This window comes from Protopterus annectens, chromosome 5.part0, assembly GCF_019279795.1.
Source record: "Protopterus annectens isolate FY-2018-M chromosome 5.part0, PAN1.0, whole genome shotgun sequence".
Classification (NCBI taxonomy): Eukaryota; Metazoa; Chordata; order Ceratodontiformes; family Protopteridae; genus Protopterus; species Protopterus annectens.
The window spans coordinates 1,842,038,993-1,842,057,207 of NC_056735.1; the positions used below are offsets into that span (position 1 = coordinate 1,842,038,993).

Sequence of the window (18,215 nt, forward strand, 5' to 3'; positions counted from 1 at the left end):
TTTTTTTTTTTTTCATTTTTATAGACTCCTTCCTTCCCTTCTTTATTTGGTATTTTGCAGATCTTGACTCTGGCTAGAGATGGAAAGCAATGAATGACTACTAAAGAATTGGTTACTCCAAAGGAAAATTTATTAAGTGCTTTTGTTCCAATGCAAGGATTTCTTCAGAATAAAACAGACATATGCACACCAACTTAAATATTAGTAAAACGGCTAGAGATGGGTTTAGGCATAGTATTTTGTTTGGTGAGTTTGTGAAAGGGGAAGAACCAAGTTTAGGGCCTAGTGTGGAACATGTTAGGTATTGTCTGTGTTTTGCTGCTTGGTGACTAGGTGGGCATTGTAATGGGTCATGCTGATTGGAAGTATGGCTTTGGATTTGAAATTTATTCTTCTATAACTGTAGGATATGTTGACACAACAGCTGGTAAATGTTTAAGGTTAATCAACTGTGAAGATACAGAGACATTTGTTATTTTTCTTTATTTTATTGTTCACTGTGACGCTGACATCAGATGCATTTTTGGGGGAAGTAATGAGTAAGAATATATTGCATACTTAGTTTTATATACTGCAATTTTTTGTAGGTATTTGTGTAATCGTTTCTTTTTCAGGATTCTTATTGTATTTTTGTGGTTTCCATTTGGTAATAGGCAATTGCTTACTTAGCGGATATGTGTGTATATATATATATATATATATATATATATATATATATATATATATATGTATGTATATATATATATATATATATATATATATATATATATATATATATATATATATATATGTGTGTGTGTGTATGTGTGCCTACTGTATATATGTGTATACGTGTGTGTATACATATATGTGTATGTGTGTGCGTTTGTATGTAATATTGGTGTGTGTATACATGCACACACACATACAGTTATGCAAATTAGGTGCTATTTTCCACCAGCCAACCACACACACACACACACACACACACACACACACACACACACACTCTTCTACATGCAAATTGGGTGGATTTTTTCACAAACCACACACTCACTTCGACATACAAATTAGGTGTTTTTTTTTTCCAGCAATCACACACTTACACAAACACATCCCCTCGCTTTGAGCCCAATCAAGCTGAATACGTAGCCCACTCCCCTCCTGCTATAGCATTTAAAAACCCTGTTACTGCTGATGATCTGTAGAAATACTGTAATTGATGAAAGTGTTCATCACAGTTACCTTCAATGAAGATCTGGAAAAGGAGGGTTCTTTGCTGCGGAGTTTTCTTTTAAATTGAAGCTCAGGAAATGTATCCTCTTCATTCAGAATTGAATGTGTGGTCATGATCTTTCATGTGAACTGCTACCATATCACATATCCTACTTCCGTGTGTGTGTGTGTGTGTGTGTGTGTGTGTGTGTGTGTGTGTGTGTGTGTGTGTGTGTGTGTGTGTATATATATATAGATATATATATACATATATATATATATATATATATATATATATATATATATATATATATATATATATATATATATATATATATATAGTATATATGTGTGTGTGCGCTCGCGCGCTTGTGTGTATGTGTATGTGTATGTGTGCAAATGGCAAATCAAATAGTTTAAATGTAAACATGTACCTCTTCTAGTAAGATCAACTTTTTAGATACAACTATTGAAATGAACAACAATGGAGAGATAAATACTTTGGTACACCATAAAGACTGCAGGAAGAAAAGTATACTCCATCGATCCAGTATGCACCCCCCCACACAAATTTCATAACATTATCAAGGGACAAATGTTATGCAATTTGAGAATGCATGCCAGGGATAATGACTTCAAAGCAGCCAATGAGAAATTATTTTACCAATTGAGAGCCAGAGGTTATAAGAAGAAAGAAAATGATTTGCAAGAGCACGCAGTAGTTCAACTAAGGAACACCAGAGGCAAGCCCTATTATTCGGAGCTACCACCCCAACATTTGGAACCATCTGGAAACAACAACCACAAAAATGATATTAGGGTCATCCTAAGGTATTCAAGTGGTATTCACCCCATTATACTTATTTAGACCAGACCCAGTTTTTTACCATTGTCTAATGTTTGTCACAATGCTGTCATTTTATTGACTGTCCAACTGGTATTAGGCTGATGACTGGTCTGTGAACATTCTTCACACTTGTTACTTTTAATGAGTATTTTTTATTTTGTGATTTAGAGATCATTATAGGAATTTCAGTTATTTATTCATTCTATATATGTCTTGGACATACTTCTCCAAGTAATAATGATAAGTTTTTAGTTGGTGTATTTTATTTGTACTACAGCTGTGATCAATTTTTATAAAGTTGGGTACTTTGTTGTTTTTTATTTGCTATTTATCCTATTGGTCTATTTTCACATTTAAATTTGATTGGCTGTTTGTTCTCTAGTCCTTAATTGGGGGAGTTTCTGACTTGAGTTATGACATTGGCTGACTGTCCCATTGGTTCATACACATATTTACGCAATTTGATTGGCTGTTCACCTCCTAGTCCTTTATTGGTTGAGATCTCAATTTGAGTTATGACATTGGCTGTCTACCCCATTAGTCTATACTTGGATTTAAACAACTTGATTTGTTGCTTGCATTCCATGCCATACTTATTTCGATTAGACCTAGCTTTTACCATTGTTCATTGTTATAATGCTGTTATCAGCTTTTTGGCTTATATTAGCCTGATGACTGGTCTGTGAATGCTCTCTACATTTGTTACTCTTGATGATTATTTTTACTCATTTTTTGTGATTTAGAGGTTATTATAGGAAACATATAGCTATTTATCCATTCTATATATGATTTGGACACATATTTTTTCTAAGTAACTAAGTTCTTAGTTGGAACATTTCATCTGTGCGCATAATACCACAGATTAAATGACCATTTTTAATTGGTTAAGTACACTATTCTAGCACTTTTATTGGTTATACTTTTAGTATGTTTTTATTGGTTGATAATTACAGCAGACAAATGTGATTGGACAGGATTTATATAAATATTTCTTGCTTGTTTAAATGTTTTTCAATCTGAAGAAGGGTGGAAGCCACCTGAAAGTGCTCATTCTTCTTTTGTATTCTTCAATAAAATCATTTTATAACTACAGCTGTGGTGACTGCACTGGTATATTTTGGGACACACACACACACACACACACACATATATATATATATATATATATATATATATATATATATATATATATATATATATATATATATATATAGATATACAGGTCTACTTCAAAGGATCGATATTTCACAACATCGAACCTCTGATCAGTGAAGACCAGATGATCAAAGTTGTGAAATATCCAAAATAAAAAAAAAATCTAACAGGTGAAAATGTGTTTGCAGATGGGCAAGCCCCTCTGCCCCCCCACACCCCCTGCTAATTAAATATACCAACTCTGAGATCGCACTACAGTGAAGTGAACTGTAAATTTCCCATTCCACACTGTACGGCGATCGCCATTCACAGTGTTCATTGTTTCACAACATTGATCATCTGGTCTTCAATGATCAGTGGTCCGATGTTGTGAAATTTCTGTCCTTTGCAGTAGACATACTATGTGTGTGTGTGTGTGTGTGTGTGTGTGTGTGTGTGTGTGTGTGTGTGTGTATATACACACACACACACACATATATATATATATATATATATATATATATATATATAAATATATGTGAGTATGTAGCTAAACCCAGGGGTCTAAAGTCTAAATGAGAAGAACCAGTTCACCTGCATTGTTATCAAATTCATTGGGTCCAATTCCAAAAGACCTATTTAGTGTAAGTGACCACTTACACTGACAGCAAGCTGAAAGCAGGTGTTTTAGAATCTGGACCCCTTTGCAAGCTTGTTTATAGACAGTCCTTACACCAAAGTAAGTCAATTACACTGAGAGCAGGTCTTTCGAAATCAGGGCAGACGTACACTGACAATAACTCTTTTGGAATCTGACCCATTATATTAAAATGTGGAGATGGTATCTAAAGGCATTATCTCCTTTTAGAATGTATATAATTGATGGAATATCAGTTGCCATGTAAATCAACTCTTTCCCGCTGTGTTTTTTAGACTAAACTTGACAAAGTCTTGCCTATCTTTGTATTTTAATGTTAATGGAGTTATAGAACATTGCCATTAAGATTTTAATAGGTTAAATACAGTTCAGTCCTTAATGGTTTATTTGAAATATTACCTAAATTGTTTATATTTAAACTTGCTATATAATTCTATCCTATAAGTCCCGTATACTTTTATGAAATTGTCACTGTACAGATTCATGCTTGTAAACATTGCTGTTAGACAAAAGTTACATTGCTTTGGACTAAGTAATTTTGGCACTTTCCAAAACTAAAAATACCAGCTACATAGATCCTGGCAAAAATCCCTGGATGTCTGATGAGAATCATAAGTCCCACCTAGCAAAACCCCTCCATCAGCTCTTCAGTTTCAGTCTGTTTGCAGGTTAAATCCCTGATTTGTAGAGAAGAGATGACATGGTGCCTTTGCATAAAGCTGTCTGCTCTGCTGTACTGCCCAATGAATTATGGGCTTATTAGTCTTGCTAATATTATCAGTATTTATTTGTTTACAGCTGAACTAATAAGCAAAAATACAGATGATCTTGTATTGAGTGGCATTCGAAAGACATGCGTGAATGGGCGTGCCTTCGTTGAAGGTTGGGAGTCAGGCTGGCACCTTGGCACCATAAAAATCGACAATCATTAGCGGACCGGAGTTCCGCTGTGGCAACCCCTAACCTCGAAAAGCCAAAAGAAAAACAACAACAGATGATCTTGTATCCCTGGATCCATACCAGGTTGCTTTTGTAAAAAACAGATCATACTTGCTCAAGTTAGTTGAGGCTTTTTGAAAGAGTTACTGAGACCAGTGTTAAGGGGCATATAGCCCACACTGCCTGCCTGGACCTTTGACACTATCTTCCATGCTGGGATCACTAACTAACTCTCCCAACCTAACATTTGCCCATACGTAGTCAACTGACATATAACTGGCTGTGTGACTGAACCCATACCATTAACGTCAGGGGTGTTTGCTATATACAGAAAACCATTACCAGGAGTATCCCATAGGACTCTGTCCTGGGTCCAATCTTTTTTGATATATACTTCCTTGGCATGAAGAGTAATGTCAGTGGACTATGGCTTACCAAGTTAGTTAAACTAGAGGTAATTATCAAAAACAATTATGATACTCAAATGCTCCAGCAAATGTTTTTGTGATGTATTGTATTTGTCAATGAATGGTAACAAATGCATATGAGTTAATGACCACTAAATGCTGTTCTCCTGTTTAATATAATTTATGTGCAATAAAGTAGTTTCAAATGAAATTTCTAGTAAGAGCTAGACCAGTCAAATGTTTGGTGTGTTAGTTCTGGGCTTATCTCTGTCGTGGTTAGAAAATCCTTCCACATTGCATAAATCATTCTTCATGTTATCTTATCAAAGGCAAAAGAAGTTATTCTCCTGCTTTATACCTCCCTTATTAATCCAATTGTTGAATGCAGTGCCACGTTTGGCACCTATAATGCTTGAGAGGCCTCAGTGTTTCCTCTCCAAAAAGATTTTATGTCTCAGTATCCTTGTCACTCTGCTTATTGTTATATAGTCTCCTGAGGTGCAGTTTCTGCTTAGCTTTCAGTACTATGAGTGTCACAGCACTATTTAAACTTCACATAAATATAATCAGTGGTAAAGCTAACATCTTCTGTAGGGACCTAAACCTATACTACCAAATCAATGCCACCAAATAGTGTGATAGGTACCCAACCCAATGTATTCACCATTTGTGGAATAGGCTACCCTTATATATCAGAGTACTTTCCTAGCAACCATTAAAACTAATCTAGAGGAATGGATGGGTGATTACAAATTCTACACTTGGAATATGTAAGGAAAATCTACTTAATGGGGGATATTGTCAAGTCTTCCATCAGTCCAACATAGCTGAGCTTTTCAATGGCCTCTTCGGCTGAAAGCTTAGTAGGAACCTATGAACCTCTAAACAGAAGGATGTATTATATTTAAATATTGGTCTAAAAAGCAGTCTTCAGCAATTCATTAAGTAGGCAACTGTTATTAAGTTAGACACAGTTAAGCTTATATGGCCAAAGACTTGGCATTTATTACAAAAACATTTGTTTTATGTGAAAATGTCTGTGATAATAATTCCATAACCGGGTTGGCTTGATTTTGGCTCTGAGTTGCAACTATAGGGTGATCTGAACCAAGTAATGTTTAAAGCTTTAGTCAGTTCCGAAATTTCAGCTGTTTATTTGGTGGGATTCTAGAACAGCATTTATGTAAGGTAACCATTTGAAAAGTGAGAACCTGCTTGACAGAGTCCTGAAACACACAGACTGAATGGCTAAAATACTGACTTATATATATTAAGTCTGAGAAGGCCATTTCTCGGAATATACCCTTTTATCTGAGGTATGGCAATCTCAAGGTTGGTATATATAACTTGGGGATGTGGGGGATGCAGGTGAGCTTGCCCCCCCCCCTCGCAAAAAAAGAAGTTTAAAGGAGAAGAGAGATCTTTGAGATTCACTCTTTTCTCGGTTTTTATTCCTTTTTTTTTTTGGCATGTCTGCACTCAGCATTTTGAGTGATGATATTTCAATAGGGAGCCTTTATGTAAACCTTGTTACACCAGTTATGTCTCAGATGGCATCTAGTTCTAAATCTGAAATACTCCTTAGCTCCATTTCTGCATATCATTTTCGTAACTGATCTTTACTGACTAGCTTTCATCACTAACTGCTTCCATCTGTGGAGAATCTGAAATGTTCTAATATGAAATTATGGTACAAAAAGGTGTTCAAAATCCTTCTGCAATTTATTCTATCAATTTCCTGACCCTTCCTTCTCATTCATGCAAAGGCCTTTAGTTTAGGGTGTAATATTATTTTGTTTTTCTAGACTGGCCTGTAATGTCTTCCCTCCTCCTTACATACCTTTATCTTTGTTCTGTACAGAGCTACATCTTCAGTTTTAATCCTGGGCCCATCTACTTGTTTTTTCTTGTAGTTTTTACTAATTGCTTTTTCTGTGTGTCCTTTTTATTAATTTGTTCAGATGATGCACTGTGATATCACTGCTGAGTAGTTGTGTGATTGCCAAGGGTGGAATGGTACACTCTTGGCCTAATCACACTTTTGTAGGAAATCTCTCTTTCCCTGAGGTGCAGTGATTTCAGATTTTATTAAAGATGGACACATATGGTACACATCCTGGAGGGGTCTGTGTATCTTTGATGCCCAAAAAGTACTAATCTTTGTTTTTTTTTTGAAATGTTGCAGTTATACAAAAAAGCTTTTGATGAACATCTGCTTGCAGAATTGCCAGATGTATTTGTGCTTCTTATTTGTTGTGGCGGCAAACTCATGTAATTTCTTGCCCAGATTAGGATTGTACGTAATTGCTTCCCTCTAGTTAATGACAGCCCACGTCACTGGACCATAAGCTGTTTTTTTTTTTTCTTTCTCTGGTTTCTAAAGAATTGTCTCCTGTCAAGTTTATTGTCCCACTGTCTGCATTAATGAGTGGTTTTCAGGGTGCTTGGAGGGAATGGAATATCTTTGCTTGGCTACTTTAAATATTTCCTAATGAACAATTGCAAAAACAAAATAAACAACAAACAGATGCATAAGCATGAAATTTTCAGATCCCCAGATTACAAAATTGTTGTTGATGTTCAGCCCATTTGCTGTGGGGAACTCAACCCACTAACAACACAGTCACAAACTCACTGATAAGCCAGCAGTCACCTACTTGACTTTAAATAGCTGATAGTGCCATTAAAAGTACAAAAATACAGAAAAACTCAAAAACATTATTTTTGCAGGAGGCAGAACTCCACTAACTCCATCAATGGGGGGTGGTCTTCACCCTCACATACCCCTCAATTTGATAAACTAACTCTGGAATTGTGCGCACTTGAGGGAAAGATTGTGTCCCTTTCCTGAGACTGTGCACTTTTGCCATTGCAGGATGCTACAAACTTCTGATGCTTGGCTATTGAAAGTTAGCTAATCAATTGTTAGTCATTTTACAGGTGGATTTCAAAAAATACCTCAATCCACTCATTAAAAGAGAAGCAAATTTATATCTTTGTGAAACTTTTATTTTACTTCAGATTGTTTTTGTGGTGGCTATTACAGTGTTGCAATATGGTACAGACAAGCAGCATTCCTTTATAAGTTGTAAAACAACATGATACCAGCATAATAAAACAAGCCCATATGATGTAATTTTACTGGATTTTAGTAGCTCTTAAAATATTATTAATCTAATATTAAACAAAGGACTATAAAATAATTTAGTAAGCCATTGTAACATTAGTAGCAATACATATCACTTTCTCCAAAAGTAAAAAAAGCTTATTGCCTGCTATCGAAGTTCATGAATCAACCCAGTGCACTGCTAGAGATAGTCATAATGGGGGCAGTGAAAGGGGGAGATGAAGTAGCCTATTGCCCCTTCTTTTTTCTCTCTGGGAGAGTTCAGGTGGTTTCTAATGCATAGCCGTTATTCTGCACTTGAAGTGTCTGTTGTTGTAGGAGATCAAAAATGTAAGTTTTAGGTAATGCAAGTGTGCTGGGTGGGAAAGTGCATGATGGTGCTCATGCCACCATGATCTCATTGCAAACATGACAGGGAAAGGGCTAAAGAGAAAAAGTCATCATTGTAGGACTGTCAGGATTACAGCAGGGTTAAGGGATATATGAGCCTTGGAAGGAGCTGGATGGATAACAAAGCAGATCAGAAAATCTGGAGGCACTGAGGGCAGGTAGACCTCTTAAAGATATTATAAAAGAAAAGGCGTATGACATGGTTTAAACACTTGACACCAGCTGATCAAAATAGCTTAATCAATTAAATATGTGCAAACTATTGCTATAAAATAGTCTTAATGTTCCCATCACTACTATCATAAATTACATAACCAGAGTAACAGAAAGAGACAATAGCAAAAATGACATATGGGTGCTATATCTGTAGTGTAATTCCTATGAACATGTGTTCTTCAGATGTAACATTCTCTATGGATGTTAAAGAAAGCAAATATGATGCATTAAAAGCATATGGATCAGTTGATTAAAAATGATTTCCGTTTCATATGATTACATTTAAAATTCTTTTCCTCTGCATTTGAAGAAAGATCAGCACAGGCATCAGTTGTTTTAAAAAGGTACACCCACAATTAAATACGCATCTGCATTTTTGAATAAGTTGTTGATGTTCTTTTATTTGGTGTTTTGGCCCAGTAAAATGAATCCGTTAATCACATTGTACATCACAGCCAGATGTGCCAACATGAACTTAATGTGCAAATCACTGATCAAATAGCTTTTATGACAGTTATGCATTAGGTAATAGCACAATGTCCTGCAGAGGTTTGTTATATGCCAAATTATGGTTTTGCACTTTTCCTGATCTAGAGTGAAAATATGTCCTGACTTTATACACACAGTTCTGAACGCAGAGTGTCCTCACATTTATGACACAACTTTAAAATGCATAGAATTCTTGGACTAGAGAGCCTGTGCTAATACAAACCTTGCTTGGAATTTAAAGGCTTGTTTACCGGATAAGACAGTTTGGAGAAATACTCCTCCTAGAACCCTTAATTAAAACCGTGTGCAATATGCAACTGGTGTATATAAATGCTCTCTCATTCAACTGCGTAGTTCTTCTCTCTCAAATTTCAAGGGAAAATATATTTCAGACTGATCGTTTTATTTTCCAGCACCAGATTTAAAGGTGAGTTTTTAAATGCAAATCAGTTTTAACTTTAACTTTTTGATGCAATAAGTACATACTCCACATATGAAATGAATCAGATTCTTTGTGCATACTGAGATAGGATGTGCTAAAATTTTGCACCACAGAAATGTTGTGTTCTAGTACATGAAATGTGTGCAAACACATTTTACAGGAATATCCTACTCACTGTGTGATTCTATTTGATAAAAGTAGTATTTGTGCCATGTACATTTGAGTAAAAATGAACAATATGGTTCTTTTAACAGTAATATCTTAAAGTTAAGGTAACAATGCATTTGATATGCATGTGTGTATACATTTATTAGGTTATAGGCAAACAGTCTCATCATTGTCCACTGCATTTGAACTCCACAGTGACACCAGCCCTTTAACATTCAGCCTGCAGGGATTGAACTCTTGGTCCCTTATTACACCACGTAAATATAATGAGTTGCATGTTAAACCTACAGAGAACAGGAGGCTGAACATCCATCCATTACTGTGTTATGCAGCTCAAGATGGCTCCCTGCTTGGCAAACTCTTCAGCCCTTTGCTTGGCCATAGCACAGGTGAAATGGCTGCAGATTGCAGAGTATGGTAAGGTATAAATGAATGTGCCACAATGCAGCACAATAGCCAAGGAAATACTGCATGACATGCTGTGCCCAAAAGGATGTTACTGCACAATGCAGAGAGATACCAGGGCACAAGGCAAACATCCAGATGACTGTATGCTGTTTGTAACTGCATCAGAATTCTTGCATGCCCACCCATGCATGGTTTATTATGCTTAAAGTATGACTGCAAGTGCTTTCTTTTTATATTAAAGGAAGGGTAAAAACCCAATTGTTTATTTAAGGAATTTTAAGGACTGTCAAATAACATCTTGACCAGTGAAATTGTTAAATTTTGTCTTGTGATTTTATAATCCGATTTAAGTAATATCACAAAGTCTGTAAAACATAAATATTGACTTGCTAATGAATGATATTTCTTGAGTTATACTGCGTCATTCTGTGATATGCTGCAGAAAAATAAGCTGGGTTTTGTTTGCCACTGCTGCACTTCATGTTAATTCAAAAACAAAATCTAAGGTTGCAGTTGAGCAACATTTAATCGATCAGTCAGGACAAGCCATACTTAGAGATGGTGTTGCTGGTACTGTAATTCTGACCAGGGCGTTGCATACATATAGGCAGATTGATCATTCGGGTTTGTCTTTCTTAGGGATTAAGTGTACACCTGATTAGTTGCATGTATCTTGTATTGCTGTTAGCAATGCAGTCTTAGAAGTCTAAACATTTGGAAGTTATCAGATGCAGTAAGACAGGTAGACATCAGTTCTTTAAAACTAAGAAATTGTTTAACTTTCATTGCAGATTAAATACACCCTAATTGGCTTTTAGATCTGAAATACAAGCAGTTGTTAAGAAAATGGGTGTGTCTTTTGGCTTTTTCCGGTTAGGGGTCGCCACAAAGGATCACTGGTCTGCTAATGATTGTAGTGGATTTTTACGGTGTTGAGTTGCCAGCCCGTCGCCCAGCCTTCAAAGAAGGAACACCCACACACACACGCACCTACCTGCATGTCTTTAACGTTCACTCAACCACGGGAAGGACATGCAGACTCCGCACAGAAAGCCCTTCAGCCGAGAATCGAACCGGAGAACCTCTTGCTGTGAGGTGACAAGTGTGTGAATGCTCATAGAGTATATGAAGATGTATGATGCAGAGTGCCTTGGTGGTTTATTTGCTGGTGGATGTGCTGCTCTACAGATAAATCTTGGAAAAGGTTCAGAGCACCAATGGGTTGCTACCAAGGACCTGCAAAACTATTGATATGCAGTGTACCCTACTTAGAAGTGATACATTTAGGAGTTTGGATTTTGTAACCAGTGCTGTAGTAACTTCTGCTGAGACCAAAAAACATGTCAGGACAACATAGCTTACAGCTGAGACACTGCACAACATTGTCCATGTTAGCAGAAAGTTAAACATTTTTTTCACAACACTTGTGGTGACTACATTTTTGTGAGTATAAAGGCTTATTTCCAAAGAGGCCCTATATTACACAAAAGGTGTTTCTGAGAAAGCTAAAGATAGTATGGGATTGTTCATTACTATACACCTAAGGACAGGCAGGATAAAAGGCATTGCTTTGTATGCGAGTTTTCTTGCACCTGAACATAAAAGATTCAAAATCTTGTCTTTAAATATGTTAATGAAATATTTGAACAGTTGTGCTTGTTTATTCATTTGCACTAGGTATTGACAATCTCATTAAGAGTTATAGCTACAGGTAATGCTAACCCTAATGGTATTTAAGTAACCATAAAATGTAATTCCCTAAATGTATTTTAAGTTCAGTTTCAGTGGTCCAAACTGAATCCAGATCCATACTAGGGTGTGGGGTGAATACATATTCAGAATGCATAAAACAGTTGCATGATACACAGCATTTGTGTATTGGTAAATACTTCTCTCTCTATTTCCTCTCTTTCACTGTCTAACTCTATATATGTGCAGTTCATCTGCATTTGGTTGAATGATGCAGTGGCTGACTGGTATTTTTAGTGTTCCAGGTGGTTGCAGTTGCAGGCAATCAACTACTGCACTGATCAAGTGTAGCTGAATGTAGATGGGTTTGTAATGGCACACATGATTTCAAGCGGGAATCATGTTGATTTACTGACATCTATTACAGTGAATGCCAATAGATGCATAAAAGAAAAAGTGCTGAAACAACTTTTGGTGAACCTTGGAGGAAAGGTTTTTTTTTTACTTTTGCAGGTAGCCCCATGCGAAAGGACACCTTAACCCCCAGATATGTGTATGTGTGTGTGTGTGTGTGTGTGTGTGTGTGTGTGTGTGTGTTACACACACACACAGAAACCTTTTTCTGAGATTGCACAGTAGTGGATAAAACAAAAAATTCCACTATTGCCAAAAGATATTTCAGCAATACTTACTTGATCTACCAGCCTTTGTATTAATTTGTTTGTTTGTATCCTTACATTTTCTCTTCTGGTGTGGTAGCAGTGATTTTCATATGCATGATGTGTGCACTTTACCTCATATTTGTATAACCATTAAAAATGGAGTTAATATATGCAAGTAAGGGGTCTAGGAGGCAAAACCCCCCCATGGGAAACAGGGGGACATGTCTCCCAGCAAAATACATTGTTTTGAAAGAGAAAGTTTTATGGAGTGTGAGAGAGTGGTCTGCTTGTAGTGTTGCTTGAGGTTTGGTAAGTTGTAATATATGAGAGCATGTGTATGTTTGGTAGAAAAGTGCATTGTTTGAGTAATTGTTTATCTGGTGTAAACTGGCGGGACAGTGGATCACATGGGAACATTTTTTTTATGATCATTGTGGTTTAGTAGGCTTTTAAGCTAACAGATATACATTTGTGTGTGTGTGTGTGTGTGTGTGTGTGTGTGCGTGTGTGCGTGTGTGTGTAAATCCTAATGTGTGTGTGTGTGTGTGTGTGTGTATATATATATATATATATATATATATATATATATATATATGTCTGTGTAGCCTTACAAAATGAAAATTGAAAATGAATGCCTATATACAAATCAACCCTCATTGGCTTTGAAAATTATCTACATAAGTGATATCATCTCAGTACGATCCAGTTTTTATGTCATCAGTAATTATACTCTCTTCTATGTCCCCAAATATTGAATACTTAAATATGATTCCCCCTAGTGGAAAGTCAAAGCAAACACATTTTTATTAGAAGACTTTAATTACCCAGATATAATTTGGCCCACCTACCTGTCCAACCATTGTGACACTCACACCTTTATCAGCACCATCAGCTCTAGATCCCTGGAGCAAATAATTAGTCACCCTGCTATAGGCCCACACCTCCTACATCTTGTTGTAACTAACTCACCTGCCCCAGAGCCATTCCCTTCCCTAATTAAGTCTGAACATTTGGCCAATGCCTCATGTCTGAAGACCCAGTCAACTTAGCCCCAATAATCTGTCTATATTCAGGACTTCAGCAAACCCAGCCTATTAGATTTTAATGAACTTTAGAAAAAACATAAATGATCCATTCACCCTGATTCTCTGAACATTGAAACACTATCCCTAACCAACAAATTTTATAATGTATTAAATCACTGTACAGAGAAAACCACCCTCTTCCCTTAGAAGAAAAACAATAAATATATCAAACATCTAGTCTGGTGGGATAACAGAACCAACAAATTATACAACAAGGAATATAACCTCCTAGCCTTATTTAATCTTGCACATCCCAGCTCATAAAATAAAATTAGCAAGGCACTCATGAATACTATGAGGATCATCAAGCCGGCCGATGGGCACAAGACAGCCACCAGCACTTAAAAAATGGCCTTTTTTAGTTATTTATGCAAAATCTGCAATAATACCCAGCCACACTTATGATACTACCCATAATGACCAAGAATGCATAGTTAACATCTTGGATAATGAATTCCGATCTAGTTTTAATCCACATACTATACTGTCAGTTCCCCTCATAATAGCTCAGGCCAAATCCTACATTACTAATGCTGACCAAGTTTCAACCACATTGTCCAAAACAGAAAATAACAATTGTATGGGGTTAGGTAAAATACCTGGATATTTTCTGGTTAACTTAAAGCATTACAGTCTACTTCTAAATTTATTCAATTAAATTCTCTCTACAGGATTATTACCTGAAGAATAGAGAAATGCTATAGTCATTCTCCTCCATGAAGGTGGTCCATTCACTGACCTAACATCTTGGATAATGAATTGCGATCTAGTTTTAATCCACATACTATACTGTCAGTCCCCCTCATAATAGCTCAGGCCAAATCCTACATTACCAATGCTGACCAAGTTTCAACCACATTGTCCAAAACAGAAAATGACAATTGTATGGGGTTAGGTAAAATACCTGGATATTTTCTGGTTAACAAAGCATTACATAGTCTACTTCTAAATTTATTCAATTAAATTCTCTCTACAGGATTATTACCTGAAGAATAGAGAAATGCTATAGTCATTCTCCTCCATGAAGGTGGTCCATTCACTGACCCAGCAAACTAAAGACCCATCTGTCTCACTAGCCTTTCCTGTAAATCCATGGAATGAATTATTGTAGAAATAATCATTAAGGTTATAACATGATCTGATTGTATATCCTTTGCAGGTCAGCTTTTGTCTAGGGTATACCTTATTAATCATGTTAGCTTGTTTGAAAAAGTCACCAAAGCCTCAGATGATGGACATCCACTTTCACTGCTTATCTGGACTTAGCTAAAGCATTTGAAACTATTCTCCACTCCAGTATCATAAATAAATTAATGTGCTAGGCTAACTGCCCTTTGTGGGCCATTTTAAACCTAGCCAATTAACCATTTGAGAATCAAACCCTGCACCTTGTGTCTATACATTATGCCAATCCCAAATCCTCTTAAAGTTTCTCTAGACTGTTAGTTCAGTGAGGCCAGCAGTATGTAAGGTCATATTTTCCACAACTCTATATACAACCCACATACACGCACAAGTTGACTGCTGTGAGATTAGAACCCCCCCCCCACCTATCTAGTTACATAATTTAGAGGATACACTACTTTGCACAAGTGTTGCTGCAGAAGTCTAGGATGTCTTCATTTGAATGTTAGAGACATTAGTGGGAAACTGCTTCTATGGGAAACTTAAATTACCGAGACTCTGCTGCAGAGATATTAACAGAATAAAAAGCCTTCATGACATCTAAGAAGGCTACCATAAACACAAAGTTTTTATCTAAAGTGGTATAAATCCTATTTTTGAGCTTAGCCAAAATACTCTCATTGCTGTGACTTGAATGGAGACCACATAAACAAGGGCAGATTGCTTCCTGTTTTTAAGGTAATTTATGATTTAGCCACAGACATTTTTTTCACTATTTCTGACAGGTGGTTCAGCAACAAAATGGGTGCATAATTAACTGTGCCTAGTTTACTGACAGTCTAGAAACAGGTTTTACAGTAAACATTTTCTATTGTGCAGGAAAAATGAATGTAAGAATAGAGTTAATCACCATGAGATGGTATGAAAAATCATCAGTTTCAAGTTTATTTTATTGAAATTGACTCTTCCTCACCTGTACTAGGGGTATGCTTATTCCTTAGTGTATATTTCTTTCATGTCCTGAGCAACTGAACATTTAGGGTAAGTATGGGAGGTACCCCATTTAATTTTGGTAGTACCCTTTTACAACAACTCTGAATATTCTCAAAATGTTTGGACAAAATTACCATTTTAACGCTGAAGTAATCAACAGGGATAGTCTAGGTTGCTATCCACATCTCCCAAAAGATAGCTCTTCCAAATACTTGTGCACAGCATGCTATCTAACGCACTGCATTATTTTCTTTGACAGGTTTAGCAAACTTTATTAAGTCCATCATGGGTTTCTAGATAATGTAATCTGAGTTCACAAACATCTTTCATAATTTTATAATTTTAGGTTATTTAATTTATTATTCTTTAGTATTCTGACCATCCCCACCAAACCCTACATATTGCTGCCCTCTTCTAGTTTTACTCTCACACATTTGCTTCACCATGTTTCTGGGCTGAGACCTTCCTTATGGTGTGTGGTTTTCTGGTTAGACAGTAAAAGGAAAAGAGTCATTGTGATAGTTACTGGTGATCCTGCCATAAGATAGGCATTTTCTCACCATAGGTATGTATGCTAACTTCTCTGCATGAACTTTGTAAGGGCAGCAGTCTACATCTGGAATCATTTTGGAAAATGGCTGGGATTTACCATCAACCACCACTTGGATTTTGTTCCACTGTACCTCATAACATATTCTTCCACTCTGGGAAAAGGACATCAACTCACCAGCTACTTAATCCTACTAGCATGAGTGGCTCTTTCACACTTAGGAAGGAATTAAAATCTGGGTAAATGGTGACATAGAGTGTGTAACCTCTATCAATGTCTCAGAGTCATTCTTGATTCCAGATTTAGTTGTGTTCTGCAGTAATTTAATTAGGCAAGCTTCTGCATTTATAATTATGTGTTAATAATAATTGCACTTTGTTTTTACCAAGAGATTCCTGGTGTTCCCTTTCCTGCTTCTGTTTCCCCACATATAGAGTATTTACTATAGATTGCTGCTTATGAAAAAATGAATCCATATTATTCTTTGATTAAGCCTATAAAAACGAGTCTCTAGCATATCACTCATATAACTTGCAGGAAATTCAAGGAGCTATTATTTCATTGAACGAATGGTATTTGAAATTAATATGGTACATTTTATCAAGATCCACTGAAGTAATTTCTATTTCAATGAAAATGAAGAGGAAAACAATAGCAAAACTAATGCCTTGATTGAAGGAGTACAAGTGGGCCTATGTCAATTTGTCAAAGGACGAAATTGTTGAAACCCACACGGTTGAGACTATATGGTCGGCAATTTGATGTGTCAAACCTTCTGACTGTGATCTCAGTACAGTAGGAATTTAGGTTCATAGGTTCATAGTTTGGTACTAGGCTGTCAGCCCTAGGGCCTATACAAGCCTAGCCATAACAATTCCTTGGCTATTTCTTCCCACACTATTTACTTCCCTGGACCCCTGTCTAGCAGGGCGACTGACGTGATCCCCTGGGTGAATTTCCTTTCTCCATTCCAATCATCAAGGTTCCTTTTGAAGAGGGCCAACGAGGCACTCTGCTTGACAGGAACTTATGAGGGGAATTTGTCCTTTTCACCACTGTAGTGCAATCTTGGTATAAATAATTTTCAGGAGATTTGGTAGGGTGCAGGGGGGGGCTTGCTCCCCCTGCAAAAACGTTTGTGATGTTGGTGGGTGCTGTATGTATTTATGTTAGTTTTTAGATTAACTGCATTGTCGACCATATGATCTCAACCATATGGGTTTCGACAATGTGGTTTTCAATAAATTGACATAGATCCATACAAGCCCCTCCCACACCACACACCTACACATGCAGTGTGATTTGCATCTGCACCCCCTACTTAACATTAACCTCAGGGCAGGTAGAGTATATTTTGGCAATACTACTCATTGCTTCTCTAGTTGCCAGTGGAGTGTCTGAATGCTGACTGAGGAGGCATGGAAGAGATAATAAAGTGAGAAACAATGTCAGAGTTCAGAAATGTATAGCACAGACCTAGGACATTTTTATGAAGGCTAGGTAAAATATAAACCATTGGCTAAATATGCCTTACCGCTTTTCTTGACTTGCTATGGGAAAGGGCAAACTCTGTCGGTGAATGCCAGCTCTACAGTGAGACTTAAAGCCCTACCTGTGACCCAGGCAGACTGTGCTTGATTAGCAGATCTGGCTTACAATGGAGCTAGCATGAGAGAGGATACATGGCATGTT

General features: G+C 36.7%; 1 protein-coding gene across 1 annotated transcript in view; it reads left to right on the forward strand.

Moving 5' to 3' along the window:
• Window positions 1-9,764: 9,764 nt before the first annotated feature.
• LOC122801930 (fibrinogen-like protein 1) overlaps window positions 9,765-18,215 on the forward strand; it is a 354,154-nt gene continuing 345,703 nt past the window's right edge. The window contains exon 1 of the mRNA XM_044071661.1: window positions 9,765-9,828. The gene's annotated coding sequence lies outside the window, so the exon portion shown is untranslated. The remainder of the gene's footprint in view (window positions 9,829-18,215) is intronic.